Genomic DNA, 12489 nt, shown 5'->3' with positions numbered 1-12489 from the left:
ACGAAAAAAATCTGAATCAACAAAAACGCAACTTCTTCAGATTTGATGCAGAAAGGTCCGAATTTTTTCGGATTTGACGCCTGAAAAGTTATAATTTTTTGGAAAATCCCGAAATGTTCTGATTATCGAACGGAACCCAGCGCCGACTAAACCCTCTGCCATTTACTTCTACAAGACCTCAACAGGTTGAAGATGGAGTGTTTTTGGATTCTGACTTTTTGCATCTTCTGGGTATAATAAATCTAGAAAAATTTTTGTTTTGTTTTTCACTAATAATTCAGATTTTATAGTAAAAAACCTAAAATGTTTTGAGTTTTTACCATTCGGACTTTAATAAATAAGTATTCAGTCTTAAGTTGGCCCTGTGTCCACTATAGTCATAAATAGTGGCTATATTCCCCACTGAAGCCTCCATCTTTCCAAAGTAAATAATTCAAACTTGGCCAACTTTTCTTCATAAAGAAGGTCTTTTATATGCTTTATTAGTACATGTCCATTTTGAGTACTAGAGATTAAGCTGCACTGCATGATCTAGATGGAACTTTACTGGTGCTTTGTAAAAGGAAAGAATTCCCCCATCTTTCCATGATTTCAACTTTTAAAACAATACAAAGATCTTACAAGATTTGAGCAACATTTTGTCCAAATACACTCATTTAGAGATCTCAACAAATAAGAAGACCTTTAATGAGCTTAATAATAAAAAAAAATTGTGAGATTTTTTCTAGTTTGAATAAACTCACATTATTTTCATGCTCATTGACTTCAATGCGTTCCGCTAATTTTTCAAAGTTTTGGCAAAGTGAAATGGGACAGATTCGCTCATCACTATTGCTTCTGTATTAAAAAATCTGAATATAAAAAAACTTGATTGAATACAATCGTGGAAAAAATATGGATACCTCAAATTTCTGCGTTTACAAGCTCAAAAAAACCTCAAAAAAAAAATCTAATAAAATGGCTTAAATGTTGCCTAGGACAACTCCCTTTGACTTCTACATGAACTTGCCAGCTTTTAGATGCGGAAGTTTTCCATTTGAGTTTTTCAAGTTTATGTGCAAATTAAAATTTCAAATTGTAACAAAAATTCTAATTCAAACATTGATAAATCACCCCCAAGTGTATAGCCATATTTGGATATGTTGTAGGGGTTTTAAAAACATCAATGAAAGTTTCAAGCAGTGAAGAGCAAGATGCCCCAACTGGAGGTGCATGGGACAAAGCAACATTCAAAGGGTTACATAGACTTTTTTGTATGGCATCATTATTTTAATGTACTATAGCCTCAGGATTTGTGGGTTATATTATAGGGTGCATTTACGTACTTTGACGCAGTGTGCAAAGTGCAATTTCAAGTGTAATCGCCGTGATTTTTTCCAGAATTCATGCAACATTGCGGATGCAACTGGGTCATTCCATAGCAATTGCAGGTGAATCACCAAAATAGACTCAGCTCTGTGTGAGCTTCATCGCAAATTGCTCAGAATATTTTCAAAGTCTGCCTTACGTTTTTTCTGGTGTTTAAAGTGAGAGTGCGGCCTGGGCCTGATTCTTTAGGAACAACTGCACTGGTGAGATTGAGGCAGGGTGCTCAGGGTTTTTCTATCTCTTTGGAGAGGTTTGGACCATTCCCAATTAAAATGTTTACTGAACTCAAACTATATAGCTTTGCAAATCCTGCAAGACCGATATCTGTAAATATCAGTAACAATTTTAATAATTTTCCTAGGTTTTGACTCAGAAAATCTGAATGATTGATTTTAGTATTTTTTTTAAATGTTGCGTTTAATCCAAATTAAATACCTATTAGAGGAATGTTGTTTTCTATTAGTCTGGTCCAATCTGGTTCCATGCCCAAACCCCATGACTGCTACCAAATGATCAAATATCCTTATACATATTGGAACTTCAAGGGAAGATCTTTAAATATTCTGATACTGGGACATTAATAGTCCATGCAAGTAGAAAAATGAGTGTTCTGCACTGGTTTTGCTCTCCAGGAAAATACAATGCTGTTCTGAGGGTAGAGAATGAAGGAATGGGTTTTACAATTTTTACATGATTTATTAATCATAATGAGAACAAGAATAATAAAGGAAATGGTTTCAAATGTTAAATAAAAATAGATGATAGGTCTAACGCTGAACTTAAAAAACATGCATTTATAAAACAACACTGAAAAGTTAATAGAAGAAAACACCTATTACCGCCATGTTCCTCAAACTCTTCCAAGAGAATGGAATGGGTTGTATTGCTTGCTACTTTGTTATGAAAAACAACAATTACACATTTTTCCAGATGCTATCCTACAGGCTCGAATTGTTGGTAGAACTGGCTGCTCCCAAGTTAAAAACAAGAGGCCCCTCTGCCCCATAACCTAAATTGAATGTTTGCATTCCCTGAAAGTTCATTGAGTCCAATGTTCCAATGCTAAATCTGCAGAGTTGTCCAGCAGTTTTGGTGGCCACCATCTTCAGCCTCTTCAGTTCTAATTTCTGGCACCTGAATAGAGATTGACCACCTGGAGCACCTGTGCAGTGGAAGCCTGGCTTGAGATGCCCTTCTAGGAGCCAGAACTGGATCCAATGTCGCCAAAGATGGCAGCCGTCAATCCTTCTGCACAATTTTGCAGATTCAATGCTGATATAGGGAACAAATTTTCAGGGATGAAAATTTGTGGTTCAACAGTTCTTAGGGGCATTTGCATGGGGGGGGGTCCATTTACAATGAAGAGGTGAGTGATTCATTCTACAATAAAGGTGTTCGGCCTAGGGCAAAATGGAACCCTTCACTTACTTTACACCTGTCATAAAGAGGCAGTAAGAAAGAGCTCCATAGCGTCTTGCCTTAATCAGTGTTCTTTGCCTGTATCTTCTGAGCACAGGCTAGAGCAGTGCTGCCCATGCCCTCTTGTACCATTTGACATGCTCAAAGAGCCGCAACCCTAGGAGAGCAAGAATTGCACCTTGAGATGCAAGGGGTGCAATTTCAGGGTGAGGGTGGCTGTTTGTGTATATGTGCCTTTATGCAGCAACTTTATGCATCCAATTAAGTTAATTTGTTACAAAATTAGACAGTGCTGACTTCAATCGCCTATAAATACTGTCATACGTGGGCTTTGCGGGGAAACAGCCCATGCCACAATTCATTAAATATTAAGAGTGCATAGAGATGTAGGCCAGTGCAAGTGTCTGTAAGCAAGAGAACCACAGCATATACCGCATATTGTGGTACAGAAATATAGATAAATATATTTACTTTATATTAAAATGTGCCAGTTTCCATTCTACAAATGACCTAAATGCTGTCTCTAAATAAATATGATACTTTCCAAGGAATTGTTTATCTTCCTGTGGGTTCCAGTGGGCATAGAACTTCCTGACTTTACATGATGGTGCCTTCTCTTGGTGAAATGTTACATGTTTTGATGAGACAAAGCCAAAGAAAGGCTTAAAGGAGCCATACACAATAGTGTCTAATAACTACTGGCCTTGATGATGATGGATTCTGCCTAGAGTTTTGATTTTAAAAAGACTTAGTTATTTATCATACTACACAGTGCATAACATTATATTTGAATAGAAAATACTGTATAAACATGGGGAGGTAGATTTTTGCCAAAATAAAATTTGAGGGTTTTTTTCGAAATTTTTTTTAAAAATAATTTAAATCCTCTGCCCTTATCTATAAAAAAAACACAAATCTCAAATATTAGATCTTACTCCTTAGAGAAATATATGATGATACTATGTATGTATTTGTTGAAAAAACACAACAAATAATAAGAAATAAAAAAAAAAAACACAAATCTCAATTGTGCAAAATGTGAAAAAACAACTTCAACACAGTGATATCACATTTTACCCTTTATTTTAATTGCTTCTGCTGAATTTCAAATTGAATAATAGGTTGAGTTTTGAAATGACAACTCCCATTGACTTCTACGTGCTTTTAGACGCCAATTTTTTTCATTTAAATTTTTTTGCGCTGAATAGATCTTGAAAATATTTGTTTTGTAAATTCTATTTAAAATTTTAAAAAAATTACTGATAAAAGGGTTCATTTACCACTCTGAAGAAAGGGTGTAAACTAAAAAAACAGGAAAAAGGAGGCATTCAGAGGAGTGGCATGGGAAAGTCTGACAGTGAATAATCTGCACTTTTCACACTGGCATCCATGTGATTTCTCACTAATTTGTCTTTTCTTTTACTGGTTTGATCATTAAAGCCTTGTCTTGTCTACTTCCAACAGAGATTTAACTGAATAATAAGACTAGGCTGTTGACTGATACATTACCAGGTTGATTAATTTAATCAAGATGACTCCTTGAACTTGCTTGCAAAAAGCTAGGGTTGGGCATTGGTTAGCAATGAGGGTTTTGGAAGTTCTGGTGTTGAGTTTCCAGTAGAAGATCTCGGTAACCAGAGATATCTTTTCAGTCTCTGCATGACTGGTTACAATATAAGCTGGGTTCAAATTGCATTGGAGCAACCGCACACCCTTCCTTCACCCAGTATAATTAGCTTGGTGCGCAATAATAGACCTCCAAAGTAGCCAAGAGAGAGAAATTCACCAGCACACAAGATTTCTTTTTGCAGTGCAAGTCCTTGCTATGTATTAATGCAGAAGTGCAAAGTTTCAGGGTCATGAAAAAAGAAAAACATGTGAACTGTGATTGTTGCTGTTTCTATAGGAATTAGTGTGTTTCTGTTGCCCATCTTCTGTCACTATCATTACCTTCTGTGGTTTGTCTTCCTTACCCTTCTTTATTTTATCATCAATTCCAGTACAGACAATGATTAATTAATCTTCCTTCATAGGTCTTGCTTCTGGTCTAGAGGTTATTAAGGCATCTTTGAAGTCTTTCCTTAACCCATCTAGGAATGTGGTTCTTAACTGTATTTTGTCTCTGTCATTGGTTTCTAAATACCCAGATTCCATAAATGCTGTTTTAAGTCTATGGAAGAATTCTACAGATCTTTCATTACCTGTTTGTTTGAGGCTGGTGGCACGTGCCCAAGTTTTATTTAATTTGTCCAACAACCAGTGTGTTTCTAGGGCTTGAATTAATGCTTCTCCTCCCCTTTTTATCCTTAATTTCTATTGTGTCCTCCTCCATACTCTCCTCCTTTACCATGTGGGCTTTACAGGTTTCCAAAATGGCCAACACCCTTGGACCAAATCCCAATTTCATTATTTGTTCTATGTCCCTGCGTGTTGCTCTGTAAATTATCTGTATAGCTTTAAGCTCTTTGACAAACCCTGCTGGGTTAATGTCAGGGTCCGGAACACCCTCTAAAAGGACTAGTTGTTCGGAACGGGGAAAGGGTTGGTACCAAGTGACACTATATTTAATTGTTGTGTTTTCTTCTTCAAATACAGCTTGTGTTTGTAATGGATATGAACTAACCACATCCATGGGAGGAGCAGAAGGCAGTCTCTCTCTTCAAACTGCATTGGTCATTCAGTGCAGATAACAGAATGTGTAACAAGCATCTAATTGTGTATTGACACAAGGTTTTTTAAAAAGTCTGTGCTGACCCTTGCCTAAGCTCACAAGGCCTGACCCAGCAGAGACATTCTTTGCACCAGAGAAACCACATTCACATTCACTCTATTATACTATGCAGTTTAACAAACCTCTTGCAGTAACATTATTGATGCTACACAGGTTTTGTTGAACTTAGGAAAACATTGCTCATTTAATAAGGGTTTAGTTGTTGCAGTTGCTGATGGAGAATCCTTTGCTATAGAAGACAATATGAAAACTCCTCCTGCATTAATAAAGTAAAACTTGAAGTGAAGAAAGGAACATGAGCAAACTTAACATTGCAAGCCCTAGGGAAAAAAACAAAGGCCATACAAACTCTACATATAGACTAGGTATATTTTTCCTTAAATGGGACAGAATGAGTGTATGAAAAAGGATTTCTTGAAGGCCAGAACCATTGGCTGCAAATACTGGCAGAACAATATTATTTTCTTCTAAAGTTCTTCCATAAATAGAAGGGGTGTTGAACAGCTGGAGGCTTGGAGTTTTATTACGTGACTATGCCTCATATTGTTCTCGAACATACCAGTAGCATCTTAATTTTCCAACGGGCCCCACATATGAACTGTAGCTTAGAGCAAAAAGTCGAGACAAAGTCAAAAACATAAAGATATATTGAGGTGACTAGAAGAACTCTAAGTAACTGAGCCTTGCAGATGGAGCCATGACGATCCAAAGAAAATGATGAATATGAAAATTGGAGCATGAGCTAATAATAATAATCTGGGAGAGTATGCTCACAAATGTGGTTATTTCATATTAGTCTTCCACATAAACAAAGCAAACCGCTAGGAATTCCTAATGCTGCTTTGGAATGCGGTTGACACTGGAATCATGTCAGTATAGGGTTTGATTATTATAAGGTTCTAATGGTGTTTCCTCAAAGGTGTGCCATTTCAAACACGTTTATGAATAGTGTTGAGGTGCAGCAACAATACAACTGCCAATGATGATGATTATTGTTTGTAATAGACTTCATAAGAGGACAACAGCTTGATGATGGGCAGAGACGAATGATACAATACATTACAATACATTTACGGATATGACTGGTTGAATTGTTCTTGGATCCCTCAATAAAAATTTAGATTTTTGGTTGTTCTACAAGCCTGATCTTTACATAGTCGAAGAGGTACTTCAGCCTCCATGACACAAAATAAATCTTCTAGAAAAAAATAGCCACCATCCCTTTTTCCTACAACACTTTCAGATACCTCCTTCCCCTATGTGGTGGTACAGGTTGTGGTGACAGGAAGATGTATGCTTTAATGCATATTTTTTAACCAAAAAGACACCTTATAAGCAGAGATAAATGAAGGCAGCAAGGGCAGTGTGGGATATTTTTCCCCCAGTGTGTAATATTAGCCTAATTAGGAAATCGGAGGCCCCAATGGACCAAAAAGGGACACTGGTCCATATTAAGGGTTTAGTGAGAATCAAGGAAGAATTAGACTGGGACTGGTGCTTGAGAACAAAAAGGCCAAGGTCACTAACAGGATATGGATACTAAAGTTAGCAGGAGTATCTACCACTGACAAAGTGACCTACTGATTATTGGTGTCTGTGTGCCTTTTATTCTTGAATTTTGCACCAAAGTCCTGCACACTAATGACCTTCCAGGAATCCCTGGTGTCTACTGCGGTACCAGTGGTCCAGCATGGAGACACCTCTTGACATTGGCATGATGACCTCTCTTGGGGAGGTAATCATCTGCAATTATGTTTATTTTCTTAAATCTTCAGCCCACACGCATATTTCTTGTACAAACAGATTCTCGAGATGTTGGAATAAAAGGCTATTGCGACACAGGGCATTCTAAATAGTGCTATGAGCAGGCATAAAACAGTGATGTTCAAAAAGACGCTCTCCACCAGTAACCTCATCATAGGTGGACCTCTGATCAGAAATGCTGAAGAGCTTATCATGATCACTCAAGGAGACATATTTAAAGAACAATTTGATAGGCCCATAAGTAGCAAGAAATATCCAAAAAGAAAAGTGGCTATAATTTGTTCAAAAATAAAAGAAAATCAACAATCTCCAAAGTTACTCAAAACAGAACACTCTGCATATCGACGAACACATCCCTTTTAGTAAAGCTCCAGGGAACACCGGTACTTGTAGTTCAACAACAGCTGCAGAGCATCAAGTTGGCAGTTCAGAAATATAATGATTTTATGGATCCAAACATCTGGTTTTAACATTTTTAAAACAAATTGTTTCCACCTGCTCTGGGCAGGTCTCTGTTGGCACCGTGCTCCCTGCTCGAATTGTGAATACTATAAATTACTGTTAGTCACCACAGGGGTTTAATATATGTGTTGAATATTTTGAAACCTTTCCCGTGCCAAACAGGTAGGTGGGACTTTGGTAAGGTAGAGTGTCTGGCAAGGTGCATGCGGCTGTTAGTTAACATGATACCATGGATCTATGGAACACTTTAATTTCCTGTGTGACCCGTCAAACCATGAAGAGAACAAGCACGGCTGCCAAGCAGAGCTCATTTTTTATTGCTTTCATTGTGTGTTCTAAAGCTAGGCAACCCGAATTCTCCGAAGAAAATCACAGTGGAATTCAAGAAAATATTAAGATTTTGACATGTAGGGGAGGTAAAAGTGAATGTAAGCATTGTATAGCAGACTAGGTAAATATTTTGCTAAACACTCAGCACCTTTTCTACCAAGTTTGGAAATTTTTTTGCAATACAAAAGTGACATGTGAACAATTTATTTGGCTTGCACGACACATCGTCTGAATCTGTAGCACAAAACACTTGCACTGATATTACACAATTTATTATAAAACTTACATTTTTATGTACTTATTTGAAGGAGTTGTTCACCTTTCAATTAACTTTTAGTATGATGTAGAGAGTGATAGTCTGAGTCATTTTGCAATTGGTTTTAATTTTTTAAGTTATTTAGCTTTTTATTTACCCCCCGATTGCAATTTCAGTGACCCCCACATTTGAAAACTGGAAAGAGTCAGAAGAAAAAAAAAATGAAAGCCAGTTAAAAATTTCTAGGAATTACCCATTCTATAAATACTTAAACATGAACCACCTCTTTAAAGGGATTTTGTTGACTGGTTAAAAAAATGTTAATTTGAAAACAATATTATGTAAAGGAAAATCAATTATTTACTGCACTAAAAAATGTAGGCTAATCTACTTAAATTGAAGTTTTGGGGTTTTTCAAGCCTCCAATGAACCTGAACAATTTTTTTCTAGATTTGCAGCATATTTGCAAACCCCCCCCCCCCAGAAATCAGAAAAATGTGATCACGTTAAATTGCATTCTTCAATCTGCAAAACCTTAATTTCTTTTCAAAAAGCTTAAATTTGAAAATTGCTCGCATTTTAAAAATACTCCTCCCATTGATTTTTACAGATTTTTAGATTTAATAAATGTCAAAAAAATCTGGATTGGAAGCCTAAATAATCCCGATGTTTTGCGTCAAACTGTGGAATCAAATTGTGAAAAAAACAATCTTAAATTTTAATAAATAATCACCTTAGATTTCTGTTTGCAAGGAAAGTGAATTTTCTGATACACTGGGAGGCCCTTTTTTTAAACGTCGAATTTTAGTGGTATTAGAGCTTTTTGTGGATCAACGCTCAAACCCTATTTTATTTAAAACCATTAATGCCATGAAAGTTATTAAAAGATCAGAATATAAAAAGTATGAATGGAAAAAAGTTCTTAACGATCAAAAACAAAAACACGGAATCTCTCTTTAACCATTAAAATCGTAGTTTTTCGGAGAATTCAGAGAATTTTATAAATCTCGAAAAATCTTGATTGGAAGCCTCCAAAAATTTTCCTGATTCAGGTGTTTTGCCTGCAAAAATGTGGAATTAAATTGTGAAAGAAACAATCTTTCATTTTAATAAACAATCCCCTTAGATTTCTGTTACGAACAGAACCTTTAAATCTGACAAATCAGACAATTACTAGCAAAAGAAATCCAAACAATTGTCAAAGTCTGAATGGTTAAAAAAGGTTCAATGGTATCAGCACAGCTCCCATTGACTTCTATGGAATCTCAACTGATTTTACTTTCCGATGTTTTGTATGAGTTTTTTGTGGTTTTTATACTTTAGGGACCAGATTTTGGGGTCAAAACTCACAAATTCGAATTTAAAACTACCAACTCAATTTGAATGTGAGAGTTATCACACCTGGAAACAGTTCTAATTTGACTATTCACCACCTAAAACCTTGCCGAGTTTATGTAGAAGTCAATGGCAGAGGTCCGTTGAACCATGTAAAGATATTAGTTCCTGACATTCGAGTTTTTTTCGGAAGAAACTCAATTTGAATTTAATTCAAATTTTCGGGTCATTCCTATTTGATTGAATATTAGGAGGAAGATTTATCAAGGGTCGAATTTCAAGGGTTAAAAAACCCTCAAATTCGACCCTCGAAGTAAAATCGAATGATTTTAGTGCAAAAGCTTCGATCAAACGATTCAAACGATTTTAAGAGATCAATCGAAGGGGAAGTGCTGGGGAAGGTCCCCATAGGCTAACATTGGACTTCCGTAGGTTTAAAGTGGCAAAGTATGAAGTCGAAGTTTTTTTAAAGAGACAGTACTTCGATTATTGAATGGTCGAATAGTCGAACGATTTTTACTTCGAATCGTTTGAATCATTCGAATTCGATCGAATTTCACAATACCCAAAAAATTACTTTGAAATTTGAATATTTTTTCATTCTAATTATTCACTCGAGCTTAGTTTTTTCTTAAATAACCTCCCATTCGAGTTGTGACTACATTTAAATTTAGTTAAAACAAAATTCACATAACTTGGAAGTTCGACCTTTGATAAATAACCCCCTTTAATTCTAGAATTTTGAGTTTTAGAGAACTTTTTTTAAAAATTATTTTTTTAAGAAAAAATACGATTTGTGAAAAAAAAAGGAAATCTGAATTTTAATAAATCAGCCCCATATGTATACTTTTACTTCTTTTTGGCAAACCAAATGAAATAAAATAAAAGGAGACTGCTTTCTTGCAATCACATGTCTGTATCTTCCATATGGCTAGAAGCCTTGCCACATACGCAGAGGATCAATGCTGGACCAAGCAGCACTGGTGACTAAAGAAAGGGTGACAATATGACAAATATGAAACATATAAAATGATGTGGAAATCAGGGTTGGGCCAAGCCGGCCAGGCGCCCTAGGCAAGCCGGCCATACTCCCCACTCCCATGCGTGTGCGCGCGCACATGAACCAGATGAGCCGCAACTTGGGCTTGCGCAGGACAGGGAGAGAACTTGGAAAGAGGTGAGTGCGATGGAGGGGATGCAGGGGAGCAGAGCAACATAGGGGAGGAGATGAAGGGGAGGAGAGCGATGGAGGGGGAGGAGAACAGGGGAGGGGAAAGGGGCAGAGCGACAGAGGGGAGGGGAAGAGGGAGGAGTGACAGAGGGGAGAGAGCGGGGGAGGGTGGGAAACCAAAGAGAGCTTTGATAACAGACATGGGGTAGGCAGAAGACAGTTTAAGAGGTACCCCCTGTTGTTGCGCCCTAGGCAGGTGCCTCTTCTGCCTACCCCTAGTTCCGGCCCTGGTGGAAATAAAGGTGCCTCCCCATTTAAAACCTGCACTTAAAAGAGGGCAGATTTATCAAGGGTTAAATTTCGAATTCATGGGAGTTATTTTAAACTCCCATAAACTCCCATGAACTCGAAATTCAACCAATTACAATATATTGTAAAAATTAAATTTTCCAAACTCGGGTGAATAGGATCGACCCGCTCATTCGAATCGAATTCTAATTGAATTCAATTCAAGTTTTTAAAACACAATTCGAGTTTTTTTCTCTGAAAAAAACTTGAATGTCAGGAAGGCTGCAAACAACTCGAAATTGATCCCAGGATGTTCCCCATAGGCTAAAACAGCAATGTGTCAGGTTTAAGGTGGTGAATAGTTGAATTTGAATTCTTAAAGGGCCAGGGTATGATACATTTTGAAAATCTAATTTGAATTCAAAAAAAACAAAAACTTGAATCGAAGTTTAACAATTGCCTAGTCGAATTTGACTAGGCCATAAAAAACTCAAAAATTCAAATTCAAAATTTTAAAATTCAAATTTTCAATTCGACCCTTGATAAATCTGCCCCACAGTGCCAGCCTCATCTCCTACTACTAAATTCCTCTTTCCTGTTAATGTAGTATGTCAAAGAAAAAAAATGTTTTACCTCCTAAAAATGTCATTACATAAAAGCTGCAGAGACAACATTCTGCTCAGTGTCTAGGCTGACATGAAGGTGGGCTGTGCCCTTTCGTTCACCCACAGGAAATGGTCATAATGTGAGCGAACTCACCCAGGTCCCTATGAAACTATGGTTAGTGGAACTGTAAATTCCTCCAAACTGTAAAGTTTTACTAGTCTCTAGCTCTTGGATACTATGGCGAGGCCCCTGTTGCTAGCAACAACTCCCTTTAACCATAGAATAAGCAAAATGTTATTTAATAGCAACACCTAGAAGGCCACCTCCTAATATACAATTGTAACTAGGTGACCTTCCGGCTGTCAGACATGTTTTTTTAACATAGTGGCAATTTTCCTGAAGCTTTTTGAAAATTTGAATATATTTCCCCCTAAAGTGTGAATTGGGGAGAACAGGGAATATATAAGAACACAGTTATTCCAAATGTGTGATAAGGAGGCTTTGAAGCAATGGGTGAACAGAGAAGGGCAACCTGAAAGATGAGTGTTATTAGCAGACCTAGAAATTCCTGGAAGTCTACTTAAACGTCCAACTGGGGCTAAATGTAGTTCAAAAGCTCAACTAAAGTATTGTACCATACAGGACCTTTTCCTCAGACCTTCTACTAATGCAAATATGAATTTTGAATATTTAACACTGTATATTTGTATACTGCTGAGATGACAATAAAGTTTACTTTGACTTTATGATGCTTCCATG

This window comes from Xenopus laevis, chromosome 6L (assembly GCF_017654675.1).
Source record: "Xenopus laevis strain J_2021 chromosome 6L, Xenopus_laevis_v10.1, whole genome shotgun sequence".
NCBI lineage: Eukaryota > Metazoa > Chordata > Amphibia > Anura > Pipidae > Xenopus > Xenopus laevis.
The sequence above is the reverse complement of the archived record's forward strand: the minus strand, read 5'-3'. Positions refer to the sequence as shown.